Source organism: Tamandua tetradactyla, chromosome 7 (genome assembly GCF_023851605.1).
Source record: "Tamandua tetradactyla isolate mTamTet1 chromosome 7, mTamTet1.pri, whole genome shotgun sequence".
In the NCBI taxonomy this organism is placed as follows: Eukaryota; Metazoa; Chordata; class Mammalia; order Pilosa; family Myrmecophagidae; genus Tamandua; species Tamandua tetradactyla.
The window spans coordinates 87,392,015-87,409,328 of NC_135333.1; the positions used below are offsets into that span (position 1 = coordinate 87,392,015).

At 34.7% G+C, this 17,314-nt stretch overlaps 1 protein-coding gene across 3 annotated transcripts in view; it reads right to left on the reverse strand.

Moving 5' to 3' along the window:
- Positions 1-17,314, reverse strand: part of SOX5 (SRY-box transcription factor 5) — a 1,211,684-nt gene that overhangs the window by 1,039,554 nt on the left and 154,816 nt on the right. The window contains exons 2-3 of one of the 3 annotated variants that reach the window (XM_077170299.1): positions 14,186-14,281; positions 1,210-1,271 (exon numbers count right to left, since the gene is read on the reverse strand). The exons of 1 other annotated variant lie outside the window; for it this stretch is intronic. The gene's annotated coding sequence lies outside the window, so the exon portion shown is untranslated. The remainder of the gene's footprint in view (positions 1-1,209; positions 1,272-14,185; positions 14,282-17,314) is intronic. One more of the 3 variants, XM_077170296.1, reaches the window with a different exon arrangement.

The following is a 17,314-nucleotide window of genomic DNA, read 5'->3' on the forward strand; positions in this document are numbered from 1 at the left end:
GAAGATAAGCATAAATAAAAAAGATGGGCGATAAGAATGAATATAAAAAATGACAAACATGTCTAAAAATAGTGTCAGAAAAATTAAAAGTCCAGTATAAGTTGAGATTTGTGGGAAAGGAAAATTCTTGAAGCCAAACCAAAAATATTTTTAGTTACTGAGCCAAAAAATAAGAAAGAAGAATTATAGCTCCTACTCAAGATAATTAATATAATTCTGACAGATGTGAGAGAATGGGGAATGGCATCATTTCCACATTGTTTCCATTTTCTATTAAAAATATTATCTTCAAAAACTTTCCAGTTTTTGAAGAGTAGATGTAGTCAAAAGTCCAAAATACGCAGAAAAAGCAAGCTAATACTTATTGCCCATTCCAGGGTATGGTAATAATTTGTGGATGGCCAATTAAATCACTATTAGTAAACTTGAGAAATCATGATGACCCATGTGTGCCCATATATATACAGACTGCTAATGCATGTCACCAAGTGAAATGAGTGGATATTGTATGATCCTATTTACATAAAAAGTAATATTTTAGATGTACATATATTCATCTATGTTTACCTACTTAAAAATAATCTATAGGATGTACATCAAGTACTCTTAACTGGTGTTACTAAAGCGAAAACAAAAACAATAAATAATGAGACATCCATGTTATAGAAAAACATGGCATTTGGAAAAAATACAAGTGGGAAGAAATGTTCAATTAGACTACTGTTAAGGCCCCTTATGCTTCTAAGATTTTATACATGCACACATACAAACATGCGTAATTTGTGAGACACAGTGTGTGATCCATGTTAAAATATTATTAAAAATTTTAAGGCTGTGACAACAAAGCATTAAACCAAGTGAAGGGCCCATCTAATGTGGGACTCTATGCAACTGTATATGTACATTCATGGTATATGTACATGGGCCTGATTATATGACCATGGAGCTAGCCCTATACAGATACACATACACATACATGCTATATGTAACTATGTAGTTATATATATATATATATATATATAATATTTCAAATGCAGTGATTTTATTTTTAGAGGAAAAGGTGATACATACTACAGACCTATGTTTCCATTCTTGACTGCTAAGATGATATGTGATCCAATTACTTTCTACTCCTTCTTTGGCCACTAGGTGGATGCATCATCCCTCCCCTGTCTTCTTATCCAAAACACTTCTTCCAATTGTCCATACCTCATTTTTGAGAGTGGTAGCTCCTCCATTTCCCTTTATGCTTTAATAGGTCTCATCAAAAGCTGTAATATAAGACAGGTTTGGATAATTAAATGGATGCAACTTATATGTGAGGAGTTTGTCATAAGGTTGAAATCAAGACCAATAAGTTTACTTTAAAAATTTTTGAAAAATTCTAAATTTTTTATTAGAGAAGTTGTGGGTTTACAAAACAATCATGCATAAAATACACAATTCCCGTACATCATCCCACCATCAATACTTTGCATTGCTGTGGAACATTTGTTACAATTAATGGCAAAACATTTTATAATTGTACTATTTTTTGACAGTAGTTTCCTTTGTTGCAATTGGCGAAATATTATTAAAATTGCACTTAATTATCTATCGTCTATATTAACATTAAGTGTATTTTCCCATATACCTATTATTAACACCTTGTAATTATACTGTACACTTGTTATAATTCATTAAATATAATTCTTATACTTGTATTATAAACTATAGCCCATCATCTCCAATTGGGTTCACTGTGTTGTACAGTTCTGTTTGATCTTTTTAATTCTTTCCTGATAAATATAAAAATTCAAGTCTCCCCTTTTAACCACATTCATCTTTATAATTCAGTGCTGTTGATTGCATTCCCAAAAATATGCTTCCATCACCACCATACATTTTCAAAACTCAACCTAAAAGGAAATTCGGTACAAGTTAGGTATTAACTACCCATTCTCTTATCCCAATCCATATCTAGATGACCTATATTGTACCTTCTAACTCTATGGGTTTACTTGTTCTAATCAGTTCATATCAGTGAGATCATACACTTTTTGATCTTGTTGTCTGGCTTATTTCACTCAACGTAATGTCTTCAAGGTTAATCCATGTTTTGACATGCATCAGAACTTTATTTCTTCTACCAGTTGAATAATATTCCATATATGTTTATATGACATTTTGTTTGTCCATTAATTGGTTGATGGACACTTGGATTGCTTCTATTTTTGGCAATTGTGAATAATGACATAATGAACATTGGTATGCAAATACCTGTTTGAGTTCCTGTTTTCAGTTCTTCAGGATATATATCCAGTAACAGGATTGCCAGATCATAAGTCAATTCTATACTTAGCTTCCTGTGGAACTGCCAAACTGTATTCCACAGCAACTGTACCATTTTACATTCTCATCAGTGTAAATGAGTATTCACATTTCTCTACCACCTTCCTAACACTTGTAGCTTTCTGTTGTTGTTTTTGTTATTTTTTTTTAATATTTGCCATTTTAGTTGGTGTGAAATGATATCTCATTGTGGCCTTGACTTGCATTTCCAAAGTAGTTAGTAATGAGCATCTTTTCATGTGCTTTTTAGCCATTTGTATTTCCTCTTTGGAGAAATGTCTATTCAAATTTTTAGCTCATTTTTAAATTGAGTTGTTCATCTTTTTATCATTGAGTTGTAGGAATTCTTTATATATTCTAGATGCTAACCCTTATAAGATAGGCAGTTTCCAAATATTTTTTTCCATTGAGTAGGATGTCTTTGCACTTTGGGGACAAAGTCCTTTAATGCACAAAAGTTTCTAATTTTGAGGAGTTCCTAGTTATCTATTTTTTCTTTCTACTTATGCCTTCGGTGTAAAGTCTAAGAAACCATCATCTACCACAAGATACTGAAGATAGTTCCCTACATTTTCTTCTAGGGGTTTTATAGTCCTGACTCTTATACTTAGGTCTTTGATCCATTTTGAGTTAATTTTTGTGAATGGTATGATATAGAGGTCCTCTTTCATTCTTTTGCATGTGGAGATTCAACTCTCTGAGCACCATTTGTTGATTGACTTGGAAGGCTTGTCAAAAATCAAATGGGCATAGATGGGAGGGTGATGATGGCCTCATAGAATGAGGGAGGTAGTGTTATCTTCTCTTCAATTTTTTAGAAGAGTTGAACAGGATTGTTATTACCTCGTCTTGGAATGATTGTTAGAATTCACCTGTGAAGCCATCTGGTCCTGGATTTTTCTTTGTTGGTAGATTTTTGATAACTGATTCAATCTCTTTACTTGTAATTGGTCTGTTGAGGTCTTCAGTTTCTTCTCAAGTCAATGTAACTTGTTTGTATGTTTCTAGGGCTTTGTAAATTTCATCTGGGTTGTCTAATATGTTGGCATACAGAGTTTCACAGTATCCTCTTAAGATACTTTTATTTCTGTGGGGTCAGTAATAATGTCCCTCCTTTCATTTCTAATTCTATTTATTTGCCTCTTCTTTCTTTTTTCTTTGTCAGCTCAGCTAAGGGTTTGTTAATACTGTTTTTCTTCTCAAAGAACCAACTTTTGGTTTCATTGATTCTCTTTATTGTTTTTTTCTTCCCAATTTCATTTATTTCTGCTCTAATACTTGTTATTTCTTTCCTTCTGCTTCCTTTGAGTTTAGTTTGCTGTCTATTTTCTAGTTCCTTCAGGGGTACAATTTGGTTTTTAATTTTAGCTCTTCTTTTTTAATGTAAGCATTTAAGGCTATAAATTTCCCTCTCCACACTGCTTTAACTGCATCCCATAAGTTTTGATATGTTGTGTTCTTGTTTTCATTTGTCTCAAGATATTTACTGACTGCCCTTGCAATTTCTTCTTTGATCCACTGATTGTTTTAAGAGTGTGTTGCTTAACCTCCATATATTTGTGAATTTTCCAGTTCTCCAGCTGTTATGGATTTCCAGCTTCATTCCATTATGGTCAGAAAAAAATGCATTATATAATTTCAATCTTTTTACATTTGTTGAAATTTATTTTATGACCTAACTATGATCTATCTTGGAGAATGATCCATGTGCACTTGAGAAGAATACTTATCCTGTTGTTTGGAGTACAATGTTCTGTGTATGTCTGTAAGACCTAGTTCATTTACATATTATTCAACTCCCGTTTCCTTATTGATCCTATGTCTAGATGTTCAACTATTGGTGAGAGTGGTATATTGATGTCTCCAAATATTATTGTAGAGCTGTCTAGTTCTTCATTCAATTTTGCCAGTGTTTGCCTCATGTATTTTGGAATACCATGGTTAGATGCATAAATATTTATGATTATTTCTTCTTGGTGGATTGGCCCTTTTATTAATATATATTGTCCTTCTTTTCTCTTAGAAGAGCTCTGCATTTAAAGTATATTTGGTCTGATATTATAAATACTCCAGCTCTTTTTTCATTACTACTTGTATGGAATATCTTTTTCCAACCTTTCACTTTCAACCTCTTTGTTTCTTTGGGTCTAAAGTATGTCTCTTGTAAACAACATATAATAAGACCATGCTTTTTCATCTATTCTGCCAATCTGTGTCTTTTGATTGCAGAATTTAATCCATTAACACTCAATGTTAATATTGTAGATGCAGTACTTCCTTCACTTTATCCTTTGGTTTTTATATGTCATATCTTTTTTTTTCTCTTTATTTACCCTTTTAGTTACCCTTACTGATAATCATCATTTCTTTTCTTCACACTACTCCAAGTCACTCTCTCATGTCTTTCTTTTCTACCTACAGAATTTGCTTTAGTATTTCTTGTTAGACATATTTCTTATTGACAAACTCTCCAGTTTTCGTATGTGAATATTTTAAACTCATCTTCATTTTTCAGGTACAGTTTTGCCAGATATAGCATTTTTGACTGACAGTTTTTCTCTTCCAGTATGTTAAATATATCCTCCATTGCCTTCTCACCTCCATGGTTTCTGATGAAAAATCGGCAGTTGGACTTATTGAGGATCCCTTTTATGTGAGGAATCTCTTTTTTCTTGCTGCTTTCAGAATTCTCTCTATTTTTGGTATTTGACATTCTGATTAATATGTGTCTCAGAGTAGGTCTATTAGGATTTATTCTGTTTGTAATATGTTGACTTCTTGGTCATTGTATTTTGTTAGGGTTCTCTGGAGAAACAGAATCAACAGGGAACACTTGCAAATATGAAATTTATAAAAGTGTCTCACAGGAACGCAGAATCCAAAATCCGTAGGACAGGCTGTGAAGCCGACAATTCCAATGGAGGGTCTGGATGAACTCCATAGGAGAGGCTCACCAGCCAAAACAGGAAGAGCCTGTCTCTTCTGAATCCTCCTTAAAAGGCTTCCAGTGATCAGATTAAGCATTACTCATTGCAGAAGACACTCCCCTTTGGCTGATTACAAATGGAATCAGCTGTGGATGTAGCTGACATGCTCATGATTTAATTCTATGAAATGTCCTCATCGCAACAGACAGGCCAGCACTTGCCCAACCAGACAAACAGGTACCACCACTTGGCCAAGTTGACACATGAACCTGACCATGACAGTCATGTATATTTATGTCTTTCATAAGAGTTGGGAAATATTCATCCATTTTTCTTCATATATTCTTCCTTCCCCTTTTTCCTTCTCTTCTTCTGGGACACTTATAAAACTTATGTTTTGTGTTTTGTGCTTTCACTCACATCCATGAAATACTTCTTGAATTTTTCTATTCTTTTCTCTATCTGTTCTTTTGTCTGGAAGATTTTTATTGTACTATCTTCTAGTTTGCTGATTTATTCTTCTGCTTGTTCAAATCTGCCGTTGTATGTATCTAGTGTATTTTCAGTCTCTTCTATTCTGACTTTTCCCCATAATTTGTGTTATTTTCTATTTATACTTTCAAATTCTTCTTTATGCTCACACAATGTCTCCTTATATCCTTTTCCTTGTTATGCATATTTTCCCTCATCACCTTTGACTGATTTTGCAGATTTATTTGAACTTCTTTGATAAATTGTTCCAAATGCTGTCTCTTGATTTTCTCAATGAGTTTACTCTGAATGTCTGCTTATGTCTCTTGCCTCAAGTTTTATTGTTGATTGACTTTGTGTTAATACTCTTCTTTGATACTTTATCTGGCGTATTCTAGATCTTTAAAATAGCCCATGTTTAGCTGATAAGATTTTTTCAACTCTTCTTTAACTGATTCTTGTCCTAGATATGTGGTACAACTTTTTAAAATGCACATTCAGTGCAATTGTTTCAACTTCAGGAGAAAGCTTTCTTTTCTTTTTTCTTTCACTGGAAATTTTCATTGTTTCTGTTTCTTTTGTGCAGATTTTTCTCTCCAGTTCTATGATTTGTTTAAATTTTCTCCCTTACTCAGTTCTCTATTTTGCTTGCACTTTTCAGCTCTGGGAATCTCTTGTCTTACAGCAGTTCAGTTTAACTACCCCATTCTTTTTTCTTTTTTGTCTCCCTGAGGCTTTTCTGACTCCACTTTCTTCCCTTTTACAGTATCCCACCCCAGGGGAACCATTTAGCACCAACTGAGAAAGGTGGTTCACTCCAGAAAAGTTTGCTTTGTGTGTAGGGTGGTCCAGCCAACAGAAACTAGACTGACTAGATTGCATACTTGCCCTACCTTCCAGATGCAGCTTCTCTTCCTTCCCTTCCTCCTACCTCCCCTCCCTTACCTTATGCATGTAGCTCTCCCAAGTGGGTCTCGGCAGAATCAACTCTTAGTGCCTGGATATGCATGGGGTTCTAGCATGCTCCTGTGAGTGACTATGAAGTCTTGACTATAGTGGGAGGGAGGAACCCTGGCTTTTTTGTCTCTAAAGGACTCCCAAGCTGTGCAGGACCAAGTGATGGGAAGCAGGGGGATCAGCATAGCAATTTTCAGGATGTGGAGTCTTCCTTCAGTCTCTACTGTCCTCTAGACCTTTAAGCAAGTGAGAGTTGTCCTTTTATGCACTGAATTTCTGGCAGGGGTCTGGGAAGTGTTCAGGGAATGTATTAACATTACCATATTGGTGGTGTCACTCTCTATATTTACTTTTTCTTCTTTACTTTCTCAAAGTAATATTAATATTGATAAATAATAAAAATGTCTAGGTACTTAATAGGATATAACTATACTATGATCCCAGCCAGTAATGTGTGAATGAATGAATCTTAAGGCCTCATGCTGAGTGAGTTAAATAAATAAATAAATAAATAGAAGAGTCAAGCTTTCAGCAGTAGAGAATATTGTTAGTGCACCCAATGCAAAGATAGTCCAAGTAAAACAAGCCTTTGTTACAAATGATTTGCAACTGTCAGGGTTTGGAAGAGGATTAAATCTCAAATCAAAATGTCAATTATTAAATGATTCTTCTGTGCATGATATTATGCTAATCACTTTATATGAATTTTCTCATTTAATATTTCCAATAATCCTGAGTTAGTTTCTGTTATTATTTATATTTTATAAATGAAGAACCTGGGGATCAACGAGGTTTATATACTTTTCCCATGTCTCACAGGCTTTAAATATCAGGTCTGGGTTTCAAACCCAGATTTGTGAGGCTTCAGAGAATTTAACTTGAACTGACCATCTTATATTGTCTCCCAGGCATTCAATGTTATCTAATGCATTTATACTTCTGAAGCTTGAATTTCTTAACATCGATTCAAGTGGTTTTCCAGTCTATTCTTGGTCTTCCCATCTGAGGAACTCTAAAATAAACCACCCTGTTCTGACAGTCGGTCTTTATTTATATTGAGCCAATAACTTTGTCTTTGCAAGTTCAATTCATAAGTTCTAGGTAAACCATTCATAAGAACATGTCTGATTTCTTTTGCCATTAATATCCTTTCAAATAACTGATGAATAATTTGAAGTTGACTTTCATTGCCCTAGAATCTTCTCTTCCCTAGGCTAAGATTTCCAGTTCCTTCTGGTGAACCTCATGGGGGCACTTTCTGAGTTTTCTCTTCCCATTGATTGCTCCCCTTTGAATGTATTCTTGTGTGTCCATATTTCTTAGGTTTTCAGAGCTGCGTGAAACACAAGGATTGTTCCACCTCCTAGAGCTAATCACTTGTCTCATTCAAACCATTATAGGTCTACTGCCAACCTCAAAAGGTACAACAGCTTTCTCAGTAGTCATATCATACTGCTGGCTTTTATTTAACTAAAATCCATAAATCTTTGCTGTACAAGTACCAATTAGCCTATGCTCCTCTCAACACACAGAAATGCAGCTTTGCATGTGTTTGTATGTGTATATGTGTGTGTGTGCATGTATGTGTGTGAGAGAGATCCGTTAAGTTCTTAAATTTAACCATATTAAGTTTCATGTTGTTAGATTTGGCCTTATTGTTTGTTTGTATTTGGGATCGTAACACAATCATGGAATTTTCTGTAATTCCCAACATTAGCCTCAAAAGCAAATTATATATGTGCTCATTTATATCTTCATTTAAGTCTTTGGCAAACTATGATAAACTGGAAGAGGTAGAAACCTCTGGCTACCTCTAGATGTCATCCTCTAAGTCAGCATAAGTGCTTCAGTCTTATTTGGGGGACACAGGACAACTAATGTATAAAAAATGCAAGGATATTTAGCCCATAACTCTTCATCCTATCTATGTTTAAGTGCCATGCATGAATAGCAATCAGGAGACAGAGGAAGAAATGACAGTACAGACAAGTGCTGTTTTGGTAATACAGCTGATTTATGGGGAAAAAGGTTTTCAAGGCAGGACAGTTTAGCAGCCCTCCTGCAGTCCCTAGAAGAGCAGGTTTACCTCTCTGAAGTTGAATTGAAAACAAACTTGGGCCATGAGATCACATTTTCTTTGTTCTTCATTAGCTTTGGAAACAAAAGTTCCTCAGTGACACCCCCTCTACCTCCTACAGATATACATATATATAAAATCATGTGAAGTATCATCATAAATCAAGTTTATTTTCAGTCTATTCTAAGGGTTTGTTTTTGCTTTTTGCATCTTATCCCATTTAACCTGGGTGGTATCAGCAATACATTGCTGAAATATATAGGGATCTAGATTGGGGAGCAAGTTCTCTGGCTTATACTACTGCCCATTAAACAGTTATCTAGGATACTGGGTGAATGTCAAAGGATTTTGAAGTAAATGGTTTAAATTATCATTTATCTGTATCTGCTTCCTGGTTGCCTAAAGCTCAATACTTCCTATGGTATGGAAAAACAAGCCTTCGGTCCACAAAAAACCAATGAAATGACATTATAGACAAGGACATAATCTATATCCATGCCTATATATTAGGGGAGAGAAAAATTGCCTGCAAGTTTTGTAAGAAGCTGTCATGTCATCAACTGCAAATTATTGTCATATTTTTGAAAAATATATGACAAATTTAGTTTTAAAAGGCTTTTATTCTTAGCCTATGTTCCTTCCCTAGAACTTATCTTTGCCAAGCCAACTCGCTATTCAGAATACATGTCACCTCCATTCTTTCCTTGCTGCAGCCTGTGTAATCTTCAGGCTCTCACATTCATCCATTCTTAACCCCTGAATGTTCATTCATTCATCTTCAGCCACTGATGTTTGCTTCACAAATGTCCTTTTTCTACCATTCTTCTTATTTTATGCAGTTTTCTTATTCAGGGAAGAACCAGCTCCCAGGCAACAAAATAAGTGAGTTTATTCTTGGAAGAAGGGCTAGGAATTGATACCTAGTATACTGTAAGCTTTAACAAAGCCATAAAAAATACACCACCACCTAGGGCTGGCTAGCAAATACAAATACAGTTAAATTTGAATTTCAGATATACAACAAATGATTGTTTTAGTATAAGTCCCATGCAATATTCGTATACTAAAAAAATTATTATTTGTTGGAAACTCAAATTTAGTTAGATGTCCTATATTTTTTTCTAACAACCCTTCCACTATCACATTTGGCCATATATCAATTAATAAAGAAATATTTATTGAGTCTGTACTGTGTACCTAACTAAACACCATGGAAGACAATGAGAAACGTACCAAATGTGTAGAAATGCAGCCCCTTGCCCTCCAAGAAGTGAGATTGTAAAAAGGCAAGAAGTTAAAAATATAATAAGCAATCAGAAAACAATGCAAAATAGTATATAATTAAATGTTAAACTGGTTCCAATTATAAATTCACTATGAGTTTAGGGTTTGATATTAGCGGCACCACTCAGAAATTGTTCTTGGACTGGAAAACAGGACCTGGATTTAGGGGACAAAACGTACTCCCTAACAGAACTGGAGAAACAAATGGCCCCCAGATATGCCCCTTGTTTTCTTGCTTCTTCCCTTTGATGCTATTCTTTCCTCTAGAAACAATCTTGCCCAGACTTCAAAGCCCCATTTAATGCCACTTCCTTTTTAGAGATTTTTCCTTATTTTCACTCCCTAGAGCACTTTCCACGTCCACATGTCATTGAACATACTCTTCGTGGTTGTTCTGGCTAATCTGGACAAATCTCCTACAGGATTACAAGCTTTCTGAAGGAAAAAACCATGTCAGTACAGAGAAAGGACTCCACAAAACTTGACAAATAGAATGAGTTAATTAATCCTGAAACTATCTCTGACTTCTCAATGACTTCCACCCCTCTTCTTCACCTATCATTAATACAAACACCTATTATCAATACACATAAATACTCACACACCACTATGACCATAACCACATCTTATCCTCTGGACTTCTTACAGACACCCATAGCTCTCACCATGTTTACTAAATGCAGAAGGTCCTAAGGACACTCTAATTATGTCAATATAAAATCATTCCTTCCACTGGCCTCTGAATTCCTTGAGATCAGGGACTGTAACTTGTTCCTCCTTATAGCTTCAGTGCCTTTTTTCTTTTTTAATATATTTTAACTTGGGATATACTTCATATAACAAGTTCACCATTTTAAAGTATACATTATAGTGGTTTTTAGGATATTCACTATGTTATGCAACCATCACCACTATCTACTTCTAGAACATTTCCACCACCCCTAAAGGAACCCCCATATCTATTAGTCAGTGTGTTTGTGGCTTTTCAGTAAATGTTGAAAATGGATTGAAAAGACTTCCTTTTTCTAGATGGAAAAAATGTGATCATTTGTGTTTGTTCAACACTAAGAATTTTCTCATATTGTTTAAATTGTTGCTATAAATTAGTTATATATATATATATATATATAATATCCTATTTAAAGATCCTAAAATGAATTGTAGGTGACACATTTCATCATGAAACAGACCAAGTTCTTTTTGGATGCATATAATTTAACTTCCCAGTTTTTAGAAAATCCCTATTTAGATGTGACTTTACCATTGGAGATAAATAATTTGCTCAGTTTGTTTTAAAATGACTATAATTGTATGTTAATATATTTACAAAAGCACAACAGTTATTTATAGGGTTTTTGGTCTATTGGGAATCATTGTTTGTAAATATTTGTTCTTGACTAGAGCAAAAAAATTTTCCATGATGTTTTAAGTCCTTTCACAAACCTTGTTAGCAGTATTTGGAAGATCTCCAAGCAGCACAAATTACTAAGAAACAATACAGGACTTCAAATGTATGTTTATTTGCACTATAATATGGAATTCACTACAACACATAGGTATTTTGAGGCCTTGATGCTCACTCATACCATAGGAGGTTTGACTCCAAAGACTTTCTAATATTATACCTTCAAAAAGCAAGAAGACTCACATATTTAGGTACAATTAGCTCCTCATGCAAGGCAGTGGTGCTTGACATGGGCTGCAGATTATAGTTAACGAGGAGATTTTAATTTCCAGTGTGAGAGCCCACCTGGGCCTGCTGAATCAGCATTCCTGCAGATGAGCTCCAAGCATCAATATTTTTAGAAGTTGTATAAGTCAGTCTGGTACTCACCCATCACTTGGAACCACTACTGCAATTATTATTCAAAGGAAATAATCTTCAGAAACTAAAAATATTTTTTATTTTAGAAAATAATTAGAATGAGGAAAAAAACTGGTCGACATAATATGTTTGGTATTTCACAAATGGCAGCTCTTCTTTTCAACTGAACTGATGATTCTGCATTTTGATTCAGCTTTTTCTTATTCATGGAAATAACTAAACAACTGACCTAGCAGCAAAGCCAATTATAATTATGATATCTCATCAGTTTGGCAAATGATTATTTCTAACCAATTAGTCTGATTATCTTTTAACAACCAAATATGATTGGCTATTTTGAAATTCAAATTATTTTTCAGTAGGTTTAAAGAACAAAAAACATTCTTGTCTTATTGATTTGGAATTTGTTAAAGGAAAATCATTACTATGATAGATGATGACAATTATATATTTGACTGTTATATATTTATATGTTATAAACAAACTCTGTACATGTTATCGATTTTCAAGTACAAATATTGTGTGACTATTCAAACCATGCTATATCACTTCTAATTCATATATCATGATATTTATTATAAATGTCTATAAATGTATGTATTTATTTAATTCTCCCACTATTTCTTAAATACATCCTTTAAAAATAAGGGGCTGCTTTGCCTCCTTACTGACCAAAAAGAAAGTAGCCCAGTTATCAACCCTAGTAAGTTAAAATCAATCACATTAAAAAAATGCACAGCAGTCTTTTGAATGGCCGCAGAAAGCATTACTTTATGTAAATTCGCCTTTCACAACTAAAACAAAATCAGCTACTTCAAAACTCACTGATTTCGCAAAACTTTAGGAAGGACAAGAACCATAGATACTTATCTTTGAGTCAGAAATGTTTTCAAAGGAACTTTCATTGATGTTTTTGGCAGTCATGATACTATATTATTTAATTAATCTGGTTTCAAAAGAAACAAGGTTATTGTATACATTGAAGTTTTGTTTGGATGATTCCATGGCCTTTTAGGATGGAAGAACATAACCCCCTCTGGTGGATAAAGGGAAAATATGAGACGTTGATAGGTTGAAAAGAGACTGGGTTTCCTTAAATTGTCATCTTCTCTTAAGAGGTTGCTGGATTAATTTCCTTAGATCATACTTCATTTCATGCATATTGACTTGAGAAATGTAGATGTTACACATCTACATGAGATTAGATGTAGAATGGCACTTGGAATGTAACCCAGTGCGATAAAGGAAATGTAATTCATGCCAGGCATCCTGTTTTATCCTGAAAAGAATGGATTTACAGGATGCTATCCTAAACTACTGACTTCAGATGAGCAAAGTACCAAAGATATGTTCTTTCTAATCAAAGAGAAGGAAAAACATGGAGAAATTAAATTCACTTTTTTAACCAAGAATTTTAAATTATCAACTATACCTAGAGAACATATTTTTACTGTTGAATGAGCCAGCCTTTTAACTCTAGCATTTTCTTTTTATACAACATTGCTCTGAATTCATTAGCAATTTCCAACAAAGGAATACATTTATACATTACAGAAATATATATATACACATGTATACACACACACACACATACATTTACCCAAATTTGGGAGTTGATTCATTTTCTGAAATTCATCTATCAGCATAGGGCTCATTAAGTTCTCTTACTCTCATTAAGTTCACTAGGATGGTTGGCTTTAACTTCAAAATAACAAACAAATCCTGGCTCGAGTATAAACTAGTTTTACTTTCTCTATTTAAATCATCAAAGACAAGTTCTCAAAATTAGTTTCATGAGTGTCTGTCATTATCTTGTCCATTGTATTCATCATTAGGGAAATAAGGGTCTCCTAAGTTGCCTCCTTACTCATAGACTGCTTCCAAAATGTGGTGCAAATGTTTTTACTAAAATATCCTGAATATTTTCTCTTCATTAAGGAAGAGCTGATTGACTCATTAGGTCTCATTTGATTGACTCATCTAAATATATTTAGAAATATTTACAAATGAGGCAATTTCTGTATATATACTTATTACACATACCCTGAAGCAGCCCACATAAGTGATGCTTATCTCCATTCCTTGGTACCCCATCCCCACCCCCCATAACCTCTTTGTCATTGTATACATGGCTGCTACCCTATAAGGGAGGGAAATTTTTATGCTCCTTACGTGATAAAGTAAAATCATCAACCAACTATCACATAAATTGTCTTATCAAAGTAAATCTGAAAATATTTACGAGGCAATTACCACTTTTAGCAACTATGATGAGAGGAGATGTTACAAATAAATATATAAAATCATCTATACCTTAAAAGAACTTAAAATGAAGTTGAAGAGGGTGGGCCATGATGGCTCAGCAGGCAGAGTTCTCACCTGCCATGCCCGAGACCCGGGTTCAATTCCCTGTGCGGTCCATGCAAAAAAAAAAAAGAAAGAAAGGAAAATAAAATTTGGGAAAACAGTAAAGATCTTCCTCATAAAAATAGGAGATTTATTAGCAGGTCACAGGCAAACAAAAGGATACATTTTTATAGTTGTTTTTCAGTTCACAAAGTATTTGCACCCACATTATTGCCCAGTTTCCTTGTCTACATATAAAAATAAGACCTACCTGTGCCATAGAATCATTGAGAAACTTTAATAAGATAGCATACATGAAGATTTAGAGAACTTAATGAGGCCCTATGCTGGCAGATGAATTACAGAAAATGAATCAGCTCCCAAATTTGGGTAAATGTGTGTGTGTGTGTGTATACATGTGTATCTATATTTATGTAATGTATAACTTCAAAATAACACATAACAAGGAGCCAATAATGATCAGTTCCTAGGATCCCCATGAAAACTGTATGTGGGTAAGAGGTTAGATATTAGAAAACTTCATTTTACAGTTGAAAATCAGACTCAGAGAAGTTCCAAGAATGGTCAGAAACAGTATAAAGTTCAAATCTGAAGCTCTTAATTCAGAGCTCTTTCTATCTCTCCATATGATTAATTAAGCAAAGAATTGCACAGGTAAGTCTTAAACATGTTGGAATCTCTCTCTAAGTGCCTTTCAAATATTTACTGAAAGAATGAACACAACAGTGAAGTAAGGAAGAGTTCAGATTATGGAATGATCCCCTCAGTCTCAAAAATTAAGAAAGGCTTTCAGAAGGGAAGCACTATCTTTTTAAAGTAGTAGAAAAAGGAAATTTCTCTTCCTAACTCCCTCTCTCTTTCTCTCCTTCTCCCTCTTTGTGTGAGTAAAAGCATTATGAGTAAATATGTGTACATGTAAAAAATGAAGAGTAGTTAAGGAGTGGTAAGCAAACCATTTTGACTGCAACAGAGGCCTTAACAAAATGAATGGCGTAAATAAAATGGTCAAGATAAGTTGAGGGCAAATTTAATATCGATCTAGAGAGTTCAGATTTTATCTGAAGGGCCACAAGACTTAAGGTGTATAGTGCAAGTTGTACATTTGAGATACAACAAGGACCCCCAACCAAATTTGGGGAATCTTTATATTGTACCAAATGTGTGAATGACATGATCAAAATGATGTTATAGTGGCAGTTTTCAGGATGAATAGAAGGGATTAAAATACTGGGACAGGGAGATGAGTTAAGTTGTTTATACATTAGCTCAGATTGGGGTGGGAGATAGGCAAGAAGGAAGAAATTGTGAAAGGAGAATGAAAGGAATGTGGCCAAAAATGCAACATAGGAGGTGAGAAAAGGGATTGGAATGTATAAGCAAAGGTGATTTTGAAATTTCAAGTCTGGTGTCTGGAACCATTGTCAAAAATAGGGGAGTTGGCTTGATCAGGAAGATGAAATTTTCAATTTTAGACTTGCTGAGCATATGCATCATAATATGTTGAGGAGTTTCTTTAGGAGACTAATTGGATTCCGCCTCTAAAGCATTTACTGCATGGCATTTTTAAAATGCTAAGGAAAACTTGTTCCTAACCAAGGCAATCATGGACTCTAGGGAACCCAGTATTTCCGATGTCAACTTCCCTTTTTGAAAGCAGCTTTTGCACACTTCACCAGTTGTGGTTGAGGGTGGACACCTGTGGGCACCTCCAGTGCCAGCTTTAGGCAAAACTGTGAAGAAGCAGAGTCTGATTTGGCAAATCTCTTTCCCTTTTTCTGTGCCTCTTTCCCCATTTTGGGTCTATCACCAGTTTAGTGCTCTACTGCCAACTGGAGATGAGCTAGCTGCTCAAGGGCGTTCCTCAAGATTCCATCACCCAGAAGAGCATTTGGCATGTAGAAGTTGCTCTATAAATTTCAGTTGTAGGAATAAATGAACTGGTGAGTGAACAAATGCAAGAATCATAGAATGAATTAACAGAATGATTTGCTCTTGGATTTTGAGTATTTAATAGGGTAGGTGTCCATCCTCAAATTACCTCCATTTAACAGCAGCCCATCTGTTGTAGAGTATTACATACTGTAATGGAAGTAATTATTCCTGATAAATTTCAGACAACAGCAGAGACAGTATTTTGAGAGGAAGGGTCTCCAATTGCAACTTTAAATCACATGGTATAGACAATCATCCCCACACAAGGTTGGTTCCTTTTAGGAGGTTCTCATTTTGGTTGACACCCCTCACTATTTAGCCATATTGGTGAAATTAAATTATATTGCATTAAAAGTCTGTATAATGGGCAGCAGTAATTTAGTATTATGATCTGGGCCTAAAATATGGCTCTATCCTCAATAGCCTTCCTTACAATATGCTACCTGACCATTGCAGTCTGGCAGAAACCTAAATTTCATACTCTGGCTCCACAGTACAAAACTTAGGTCTCACTTGCCAGAGTTGCCAAATTGCACAGACAGGGATCACCAATATGATAATTTGTTTGAGCTTCAGTTGCTTGATGAGAGAACCCTGATAGAAAGTGGAATCAAATTTCAAGTGCTGCTTGTGGCATTGCATGCAGAAATAAATTATAATGTTCATGGTCACCAATTTTTATTGCTTTCATACAAACAGAAGAAGTAGTTTAGTAATGTTTCTTTTAATTGTGATGGGGAAATGCATCATGAATATTTGGAAACACCGTTATAATTGATTGCCAGTTATTTCCATGTCTCCAACTCCCTCTAATTTTGAATTTGTGGCGGGAGGTCTTGGGAGAATGACTCAGTTTCCAGTTCTCTTCAACAATGACCTTTCTCAGAGTCTTTGGTGCTGTTTTGCTTGTGGCTGTGCATCTGGCCAAGAACAGGAAACAGTGTTAGGAACACAAACTAAGTGTTCTGAATCACCAAAGAATTTGAACAAATTTTTGCCGTCAGTTATGTCAGATTTTAATGGCATTCCCTCAGTGACTATCTAATTGTTCTTACTCATATCCGTGGTTAAAATACTGAGTGAGTGTATTAAAAAATCTATGCATGTGACATTAAAATCCAAACATATATGAGTTTGGATTTC